This window comes from Nicotiana sylvestris, chromosome 7 (genome assembly GCF_000393655.2).
Source record: "Nicotiana sylvestris chromosome 7, ASM39365v2, whole genome shotgun sequence".
Lineage (NCBI taxonomy): Eukaryota > Viridiplantae > Streptophyta > Magnoliopsida > Solanales > Solanaceae > Nicotiana > Nicotiana sylvestris.
Genome location: NC_091063.1, coordinates 75,864,469 through 75,874,155, shown reverse-complemented (window position 1 = coordinate 75,874,155; position 9,687 = coordinate 75,864,469).

Here is a 9,687-nt window from a genome sequence, read left to right as displayed (position 1 = left end):
TGTACCTTGCACAACTTTCATTTTTATTTAGCAAATTTATTTTTCTTGTTAAGCGATCTTCATAACTAATATCATTATTGAGCTTGATGACCAATAGTTCTGGGAGAAGGACCAAATCAACTTTCATTATATTCTTTTTTTGTTTTTGACACGAAACAAGAAATTATGAAATGTTATATATGTCCTTGTTGTTAGCCAAACATCTAAGTGGGGCATTTGCATCTATACTCCCTTTTTGTGTCACGTTTTAACTTGTATTCACTTTGCAAAAGAAACTCCAAACGTACCCGCTTTTTCGCATAACTTTAGCATATGGGGCTGAAGTAGCAAAGGCAATCACGCAAAACTTCGGCATTCCAGTAGACGGGCCTGAAGTAATAAGTGTGTTGAACCAAGTGTGCTGAAGTTTTTGTTTTGTAACTGGCGAACTTCAGCTCTAGAGCTGAAGTTTTTGTTTTGTAACTGTCGAACTTCAGCTCTAGAGCTAAAGTTACTTAGTTAACCTAGATACTAATAACTCCTTTGATTATCCTTCGTGTTGATGAGTACTGTCTTTTCCGGATTGTGTCGTGTCTTCTCATGTGCGAAATAAGCTCCTTTTGTTCCATCTGTTTCGCTAAGTTAGGACTCATCTTCTGTGAAAAATATGAATATTTGTAATTTTAATTTACATTTAACTGAACTATCTTGAACCACAGGATAAAACTTTACAAACTTTCAAGAACACCTCAACAACTGAATGAAGATGAAGTCTATGAATTATGATAACAACAATTGCAGCAGCCACAGAAGTAGCAATAATAATTATAGTAATAATCATAATGATGCTAGTAGTAACTGGTTAGGATTTTCTCTCTCACCCCACATGAAAATGGAGGTTACTTCGTCTGAACCCAACACCAACATCATCAGTTCAATATTTTCTGCTTAGCTGAGATTCTCCTGTATATGATTCGAGAGAGTTGCAAAGCAAGGAGGAGGAGAAAGGGGACTGAAGTTATTTAAAAAGTAGGTACAACTTAAAAGTTTTTAGGAAAATGAGTGTAGGTTAAATGGGGGCGACCAAATAGTGGGCCCCGTGCAATTTTTACCATCTAAGTTGTCATCAAATTTTATATTTAGTATACAAAATATACAATTGAAAGATGCTAATCTTTTGGGAAATTAATTGGATATACTCTTTAACATCACAACCTAGCAAGTATTTTAAAGCATCAAAGAGCATAACAGTATTTGCGATCGATCACGTCAAGTTTTAAACATTATCTATAAAGTTTTACATAGTTTTATTAGAGGCGCATTTATTTAATATAAAAAATAAAAAAGTGATTTTTTTATCTGTTTGTTTACCTTTACTCGCAAGCGATATCTTTTACCGTACAATTGCTACAATTAGCAATTTTATTTTCAACATATACTTTCTTTTAGCTTTTCTTGTAAGAAGAATACTACAATGGATCTCTATTTTTAAAGCTTGCTATTTATGCATAGGATCTACAATATAAATTCTACATATAAAAAAATAATTTATTGGGTTTTACACATTCGAAAAGAACGTAAAATTATTTTGAAAATATTTTGAATTTTCTTACCTTAATAGTTGTAGATGAGCTATTTATGATAGTTTTACACATTTGAAAAAGACGTAAACCTGTTTTGAAACGTTTTAAAAAGATTTACCTTCACAATTATACATGAGCCATTTATGATATCATTAACTATTTAAGACAAAATAAAAAAATTGTGTATCCCTATATATTTTATTTTTAGGATTAAAATTCCTTAGGCATGCATCTTGAAAGAGACTCAAAAGAGCTATAAAGACCTGACGGCCTAAATCCAGTATATCTCTTTAATAAAATGAATTGAAAATTAATAACTGACTTAATTAATAGGTGAATGTTAATTAGTAAAAGAAACTAACTAATATAATATTTAAGCCAAGTAGAAAATAGATAAAAATATTTTGATCTAATACTGATAGATATGAATGAAACTATTTGCAAATATATACATCCAATAACTATTTATATGAATCGCCTTGAAAAATGGAGGAATAATCAGCTACACGTATGATTAATTTTTAATTTTAGGAATAACATATGAATACATAAGCTAAACCAAGAAAAACTTGGTTGATGAATTTAATAAAAAAGAGTATAATAATTGGAAGGAATAATATCTTTCACAAAGTTTGCAGAATTTTGTTATTGAATTTTTGCAGGAAGACCAAAGCTAAAAACTAACTTCTTTTGTTGAAGTGTTTGACTCCCTTTTTTAAATGGGTTCGTACAATTTAATACGTTCTCCAATTAAATTAGTAATGTTATGTTAAATATCATATTATGGTGGATGTCTACTCTTCCTCCACGATTTTTATGTCAAATGCTTAATGACATATTCAATGACATATTTTCTATGTTCAATGACATATTCCATGACATATTTTTTTCACTTTTCATGCCTATATAAAGGCCTTGTAATAGATAGGAAAATACACACAATTAAAGAAAAAAATCTCTTCCTTCTCTCTATCTCCATTTCTTGTTCATGTTTTACTAAATTGCTTTTATTTCCTTGTTCCATATTGCTACTTTGAATTATATTTCATAACACGTTATCAGTACGAGTCTCTAACCAATTGTATATATATATATATATCTACAAAAAATTTCCTACATCCGGAAAGATTACAATTAGAAGCCATACATATCATCACATGGTTAAATGTAAAGAGAAACTACATATGGTAAGTAATGAAATGTAGAAGGTATGATTATCTTATACTTGTCACTCCTTTAAAATCTCATATGCGCACAACTTCGTATTACACTTGTATTGCATAAGCACATATTAATATTACATCTTTTATATCACATGAATGGAATAAAATTTTTGAAGTTCTATATGTGAAAATCATAGTAGCAGTTAATTGTTGATATGATGCATGTCATGGTAACCAAGGATATTTTATATAAATTGTCCTATGCATATTTATGTGTTAACTATCTTCAATCTGTCCTGCCGCTTTAAACATTTTCTTTTACTTGGATGAATATTTTTTTCCTTTTGAATTTTTACACTTGCATATAGTACCAAAAAAAGGAATAAAAAATAAAATAAAATTGGTCATACTGATTAAAAGCATAACTCATCTTGAAGAAAACAAGAAATACTTCACATCTTTATCTAGGTTGATTAATTACTTCTTTGATATTTGGAAAACAAACCAGCTATTGAGAAAGTATACTTCATAATTTATGGTCGTATCATTTGAAAGCAAACAATGATTAGTATGACTGCTAGAAGAGGTATTTTTGAGTATCCATGACCTACTTGATGCTTGCTACTGACTTACCATTTTATATGAATAATGCACAAGCTACAACTGGTAAGTTGTTACCTATAATGTCACTTTTCAGGTAATATAAATGTTCAATTTATGTATTAGTACTATATATGTGTTAGGTGTACTTTTGATAAATTTATTCACTAATTGCTTGGTTAAATTGAGTAAAGGAAAGTCATGGCGTTAAATCAAATCCAATAGGTAGGGTATACCCCGAAAACAACAATATTTTTTAGAGAGACTCAATAAATATTATGACAATGATTTTATGATCCTTTTAAACTCTAATAGAATTTAGAAGAAATATTCTGACTACAAACGGTTGTATTTCATATAGATGCTACAAATAATTAATAAAGCTTTACGCTGATTTGAGATTTGTACACTTATTTAAGAAAGCAAATTTGATTTGCTAAGTTGCAAATTAGTTGTGTATAACTTTCTTGGCATGTGATTGAAATTAAGGCTTGATAATGAATCTCAATATTGTTTAGCCTATTATGCCATTGATTGAGGGTAAGACATCGGGATCAAGTCCTGATGCTCCATAATGATAAGAGTTGGTTTTGAGTCCCAATTTATTATGGCCTAACATGCCTTTATATTGGTAAGACATTGGGTTTGAATCCCAATGTACCATATTTATGATATAATGATGACTAAAGAAAAATATTATATTTTTCATGAAAAGGCATGAAAATTGTCCCATTTGATTTGCTCCATTCTTGAAGTGAATGTGATAGCAGTGCATAATAAGTTTCAATGAAGACAAATGGTTGAACAATGAATGTGGGTGTTCCAAATATCAAAATAATAATTATCACTATGATTATAAAAGGAGAACAATAAGGGTTCTCAAAATAGTCCTTCAAAATGTGAAGGCAATGCTTACCATCAAATTGGTATGAAAATAATAAAGCACGTCGCTGATTATGATCCATTCCTTGAAGAGAATGTGACTTGTGATAAGCATTGAGAATGCAAACTCATTCCTAAAGTTGAATGTGGCAATATATGATAAAAGCAATGAATAAAGACATGCAATTCATGATTATATGAATACCACACAACTCACCTCTAAGGGAGGTTTGAGTAAAATAAAGAGAATAAATATTATTGTGTGATTACATGAATATGTCATTGGTCGCGTACATGTGGTACGCCAAATATTATTTTGTCATGCCTTATAAAAGTTATTAAAGGCAAAGTTAAAGCAAGAAATGATTTTGCTTATGATGATTTTGACCATGATAATTTATTATGATATAATTTTATCCGTGAAGGAGACATTTACCATATGAATGGTATGATAAAAGATCTTGTAGTACAAAAGTTGTTAAGAACACCGAAAAACTAATTTGTTACTACCCAGATGAATAAACTTATTCATGACATTGATATTGTAAAGTCTCAAAAGAAACTTTTTGAGTTTCAAATATATAAGTCAAAGTGATTGGCATATTGAGACTATAAATGAAAGGAAGATTGAATATCTTCATATTTCTATAATCATATCGGCTAAATATGAAAGGTTACCCGATCTTCTTTCTATTTGTACTACACAAATATAAGCATGATGCTAGAGTCATATGCCACAAGTAAACTAAAGGTTTACTAAAACAAATATTAATTGGCATGATCGATTGACCATCTCGGTTCAATTATGATGCGAAAAATTAATTTAGAATTACATTGACATATATTGAAGAATAGAAGATTCTTCAAGAATTCTCTTGTGCTGCTTATTCTCGTGATATACCAGTTAAAGGTTGGGATTGAATTCCTTGATTTCTGGAAGGAATAAAAGGTGATATATATATATAAGGAATAAAAGGTGATATATATGGGCCCAGTCACCTGCCATGTGGACCGTTTACTATTATATAATTTTAATAGATGCATCTATTTTATGGTCACATGTGCATTTGTTATGAACTTGCAGTTTGGTTTTTGCAAGATTGCTTGCTCAAATTATTAGAGCACAATTCCAGAATATAAATTATGATGATTTATCTTGATAATACTAGTTTAAATCCAAGTTGGTTTAGTGAAAATTGTATGCCTCCAATTATAGCTAAATCATCGGTTATGAGAACAAAACTCCCAAAAATGAAATTTGGTATAAGGTGCATTAATTAATATACACCAGCACTTGTACGCATCTAGCCAAGTTATCAAAATTTCTCCCGATCACAATCGGTTCAGGGTCAGGAACCAAATAATTTCTATATAGAAATATGAATGTGTTAGATGATTTAATTATGCTACCACAATGCACAAAGATGGGTTCCCAAAGAAGGTTGGGAAATGTGTTGGTGATCCCAACATTAGGGGGAGAAAATGGATAGCTGAGAAAGTGATATGTGAAATGAATTATTATGAATACATATAGATCCTCGTACAAGAAAATATGAACTTGAAGTTCAAGTGATAATTAATTTATAAATTATTGTCAGACGCATTTGCTGACCCAAAGCTAAATGTCATATTTCAGTTGTTAATGCTCCAAATAGAATAAAGTCCATGAGGGACAGAGTCTATGGCACGCATGAAGCGTAACAGACCAATCGGTTCCAAAGATAAAAGAAGGGTACAAGAATGATTCAATTTGTCCTTGTATCTTTATAAAAAGATCTGGATTTGAATTTGTTATAATCTTTGTGTATGTTGATTCAAATATCATTACAACTCCCAGGCAGCTTCCTAAAGCAGTAAACTGTTTAAAGAAAGAATTTGAAATGAAAGATCTTGGAAAGACAAAATTTTGTCTTGGTCTACAAATTGAGTATATGAAAGATGAAATTTTTATCAATCAATCAGCATACACTGAAAAGATTTTAAAGCGATTTTATATGGATAAAGCACATCCATTTAGTACCCTGATGGTTGTGAGATCACTCGATATAAATAAAGATCCATTCCGACCTCATGAAAATAATAAAGAACTTGTTGGTCCTGAAGTACTATATCTTAGTGCAATTGATGCACTAATGTATCTTGCTAACACTAAAAGGCATGGCATAACATTTTCAGTTAATGTCTTAACAAGATATAGCTCTGCTCCTACAAGGAGACATTGGAGTGAAATCAAACACATATTGTGTTATCTAAAAGGACTACCAATGTGGGCTTATTTTATGACAATGATTGCAATCCTGATCTTGTTGGTTATGCCGATGTAGAGTATTTATCTGACACACATAAGGTTTGATCTCAAACATGCTATGTGTTTACATTTGGAGGCACTGTCATATCTTGGCGATCGACTAAGCAATCAATCGTGGCTACTTCTTCTAATCATGCTGAGATAATTTCTATTCATGAAGCAAGTCGAGAATGTATTTGGTTGAGGTCTATAATATATCTTATCCGAGACAAAATGTGGTTTGAAGTGTGACAAACTACCCATAATTTTGTATGAAGACAATGCAGCATGCATGACCCAATTAAAGGGGTGATTCATAAAAGGAGATAAGACAAAGCACATTTTACCAAAGTTATTTTCACACATGATCTTCAAAAGAATGGTGATATCAATGTGCAACAGATTCGTTCAAGTGATAATATGGTTGATTTGTTCACCAAATCTCTACTGACGTCAACCTTCAAGAAACTGGTGTACAAGATTGGGATGCGAAGGCTGAAGGATGTGAACTGATGCTCTCATCAGGGGGAGTTAATACGCGGTGTACTCTTTTTCCCTTACAAGGTTTTGTCCCACCGGGTTTTCCTTGCAAGGTTTTTAACGAGGCAACCAAAAGGCGTATTTCTAAATATATGTACTCTTTTTCCTTCATTAGGATTTTTTTCCCATAAGGTTTTTTCCTAATAAGGTTTTAACGAGGCACATTATTTATGGACATCCAAGGGGGAGTGTTATGATAAATATCATATTATGGTGGATGTCTACTCTTCCTCATGATCTTCATGTCAAATGCTTAATGACATATTCAATGACATATTTTCTATGTTCAATGACATATTCCATGACATATTTTCTATGTTCAATGATCATGCCTATATAAAGGCCTTGTAATAAATAGGAAAATACACACAATTAAAGAAAAAAATCTCTTCCTTCTCTCTATCTCCATTTCTTGTTCATATTTTACTAAATTGCTTTTATTTCCTTGTTCCATATTGCTACTTTGAATTATATTTCATAACAAGTAATAGTTTCTTTAAGAAATATATCCTAAAATTAAAAGGATTACATGGCTAATGTGCAATATAAAAAAAGAAAGAAATATATTTATGTCCGAAAAATAATTACTAATAGGATTCCCAGAGGTAATAGAATTACATGACAATGTGGCAATTCTCAAACAGAAAATAAGTTATATATTGGGATTTAGACATAAGAAGTAAATCAAATTTGTGGATTGGTAGACTATTTACTGGTTAGTCTATTTTTCTCGGTTAATTCCCAAAACGGGCATATTTAAGTTTAGTAAAATTCACAAACTTTCTTTTATTATATTCTCAAACCGGCATATTAACAAATAATTTGATTTAGCAAAAAGTTTTCAGGTTTGAGTAAGAATTAGTAATAGGATCCTAAAAGTAATAGAATTATATGCTAACATCTAGGATTCCAGTACGAAGTATGTCCTAAAACTAATAAGATTACTTGGTTAACAACATCTAGAATTCCAGTTATGACCTTTTACTGTGACTTATTATACTTAATATTATAAAGTTATATTTGTAAACTGACATTGTATTCGTGCTTTTATAATAATATAGATTGCTTATAAATGGTGTTTTAAAAGGCGTGAGCAAGGCGAGGTGAGGCGTAAGACCCAAGGCACGGGGCGTAAGACCCATGGGTATTTAATTTTTAAATTTTATAAAATAATATATTGCAGTAAATATCTATAAACATATAAAATTACATAAAAAATTAAGTAAACTATAAATGTGTTGAAAAAAAGTGCTCCATCTCCATAAAACATTAGTCAAAATAATCTATTATATGCTACTTACAAGCACAAATAACTTGAGTCGAAAAGAACAAAATTTTCTACATTGATCGAGGTAAAAAAGATGACTAACCTGCAATTTGAACTTTGAACTTGCTCCTATGAAGGAGAATGAAGTTCTCTTTATATTTGTAAAAAAAAAATATTTGAACATTCGTTACTTTTGGGAGATATTAGCAGACAAGATAAAAAATTAGAAAAAACCATAAATAAGGGCTCCAATCAATAAAAAACTATCTTGATTTTTAAATTTAATACATTTCAGTTCCTTTTTAAAAATTTTGAGTAATTACAAGCTAAGTTTTGAGAATTTGGGTATTAGATGAAAACTTATTCAATAAATTTTATTTTAATTTGAAAAAGTCTCTAGGGCTTACACCTTATTGAGATATTGTTTTAATTATATGTGTAAACAGTGATAAGTATGTTAGTTAACTTTAGTTAGTTCTTTGTTTGTTAGTTAGTGCCCTCACATGTGGCTCACGTGTAGTGTATATATGTATGTCTTGTACAGATAATATTTTCAGTTTAATTAATTCATTTTTGCTCCCATCCTTCTCTCATTCTCACTCTCTCCTTTGAGAAGCTTCTAGGGTTCCACCATTGGAGCTCAAACTTGAGCTCCACCATTGTTGTTTACCTCTCAATCTTTACATGGTATCAGAGCGAGGTATTCTACTCGCTATTCTCTTCAATTTCCTTGTCAATTTTTGGATTCTAAAGATACAATCACTGTCTCCATTTTTGCCCCAATTTTCTCGATCTGGCATTTTCTTCTTCTCGCTTCATTCTTTGATAAATTGACATTGTTTCTCATAGCTATCCTTGATCCAAACAATGAAACTGAAGTTGAATCAGGCGATTCTACTCCCGTCGCCCACGTCGACTCTGGAGTCAATTTGAGTTCCCCTTTTTGTATGCACCCGTCGGATAACGCTGGTGCAATATTAGTCACAGCTCCGTTCAATGACATTGGCTACAGACCCTGGAGGAGAAGTGTTCTTAGGGCACTTTCAGTCAAAAATAAAATAGGATTTATTACTGGAGAATACAAACGCCCAAACCTAGATTTCCCATAATTCCATCAATGGGAGAGGTGCGATGATATGGTAACCTCTTGGATTCTGAATTCTCTGTGCAAAGATATTGCTGATAGTGTCGAATATGCTAGTAATGCCTTCGAGCTATGGAGAGAGTTAGAGGACAGGTATGACTAGATGAATGGTACCAAATTATTCCAAATCCAAAAGGAGATCAATAATTTAACTCAAGGTGTCCTTTATATTACTGGATATTATACAAAGATGAAAAAACTTTGGGAGGAATTGAACATGATAAGTGCCAAATCACAGTGCA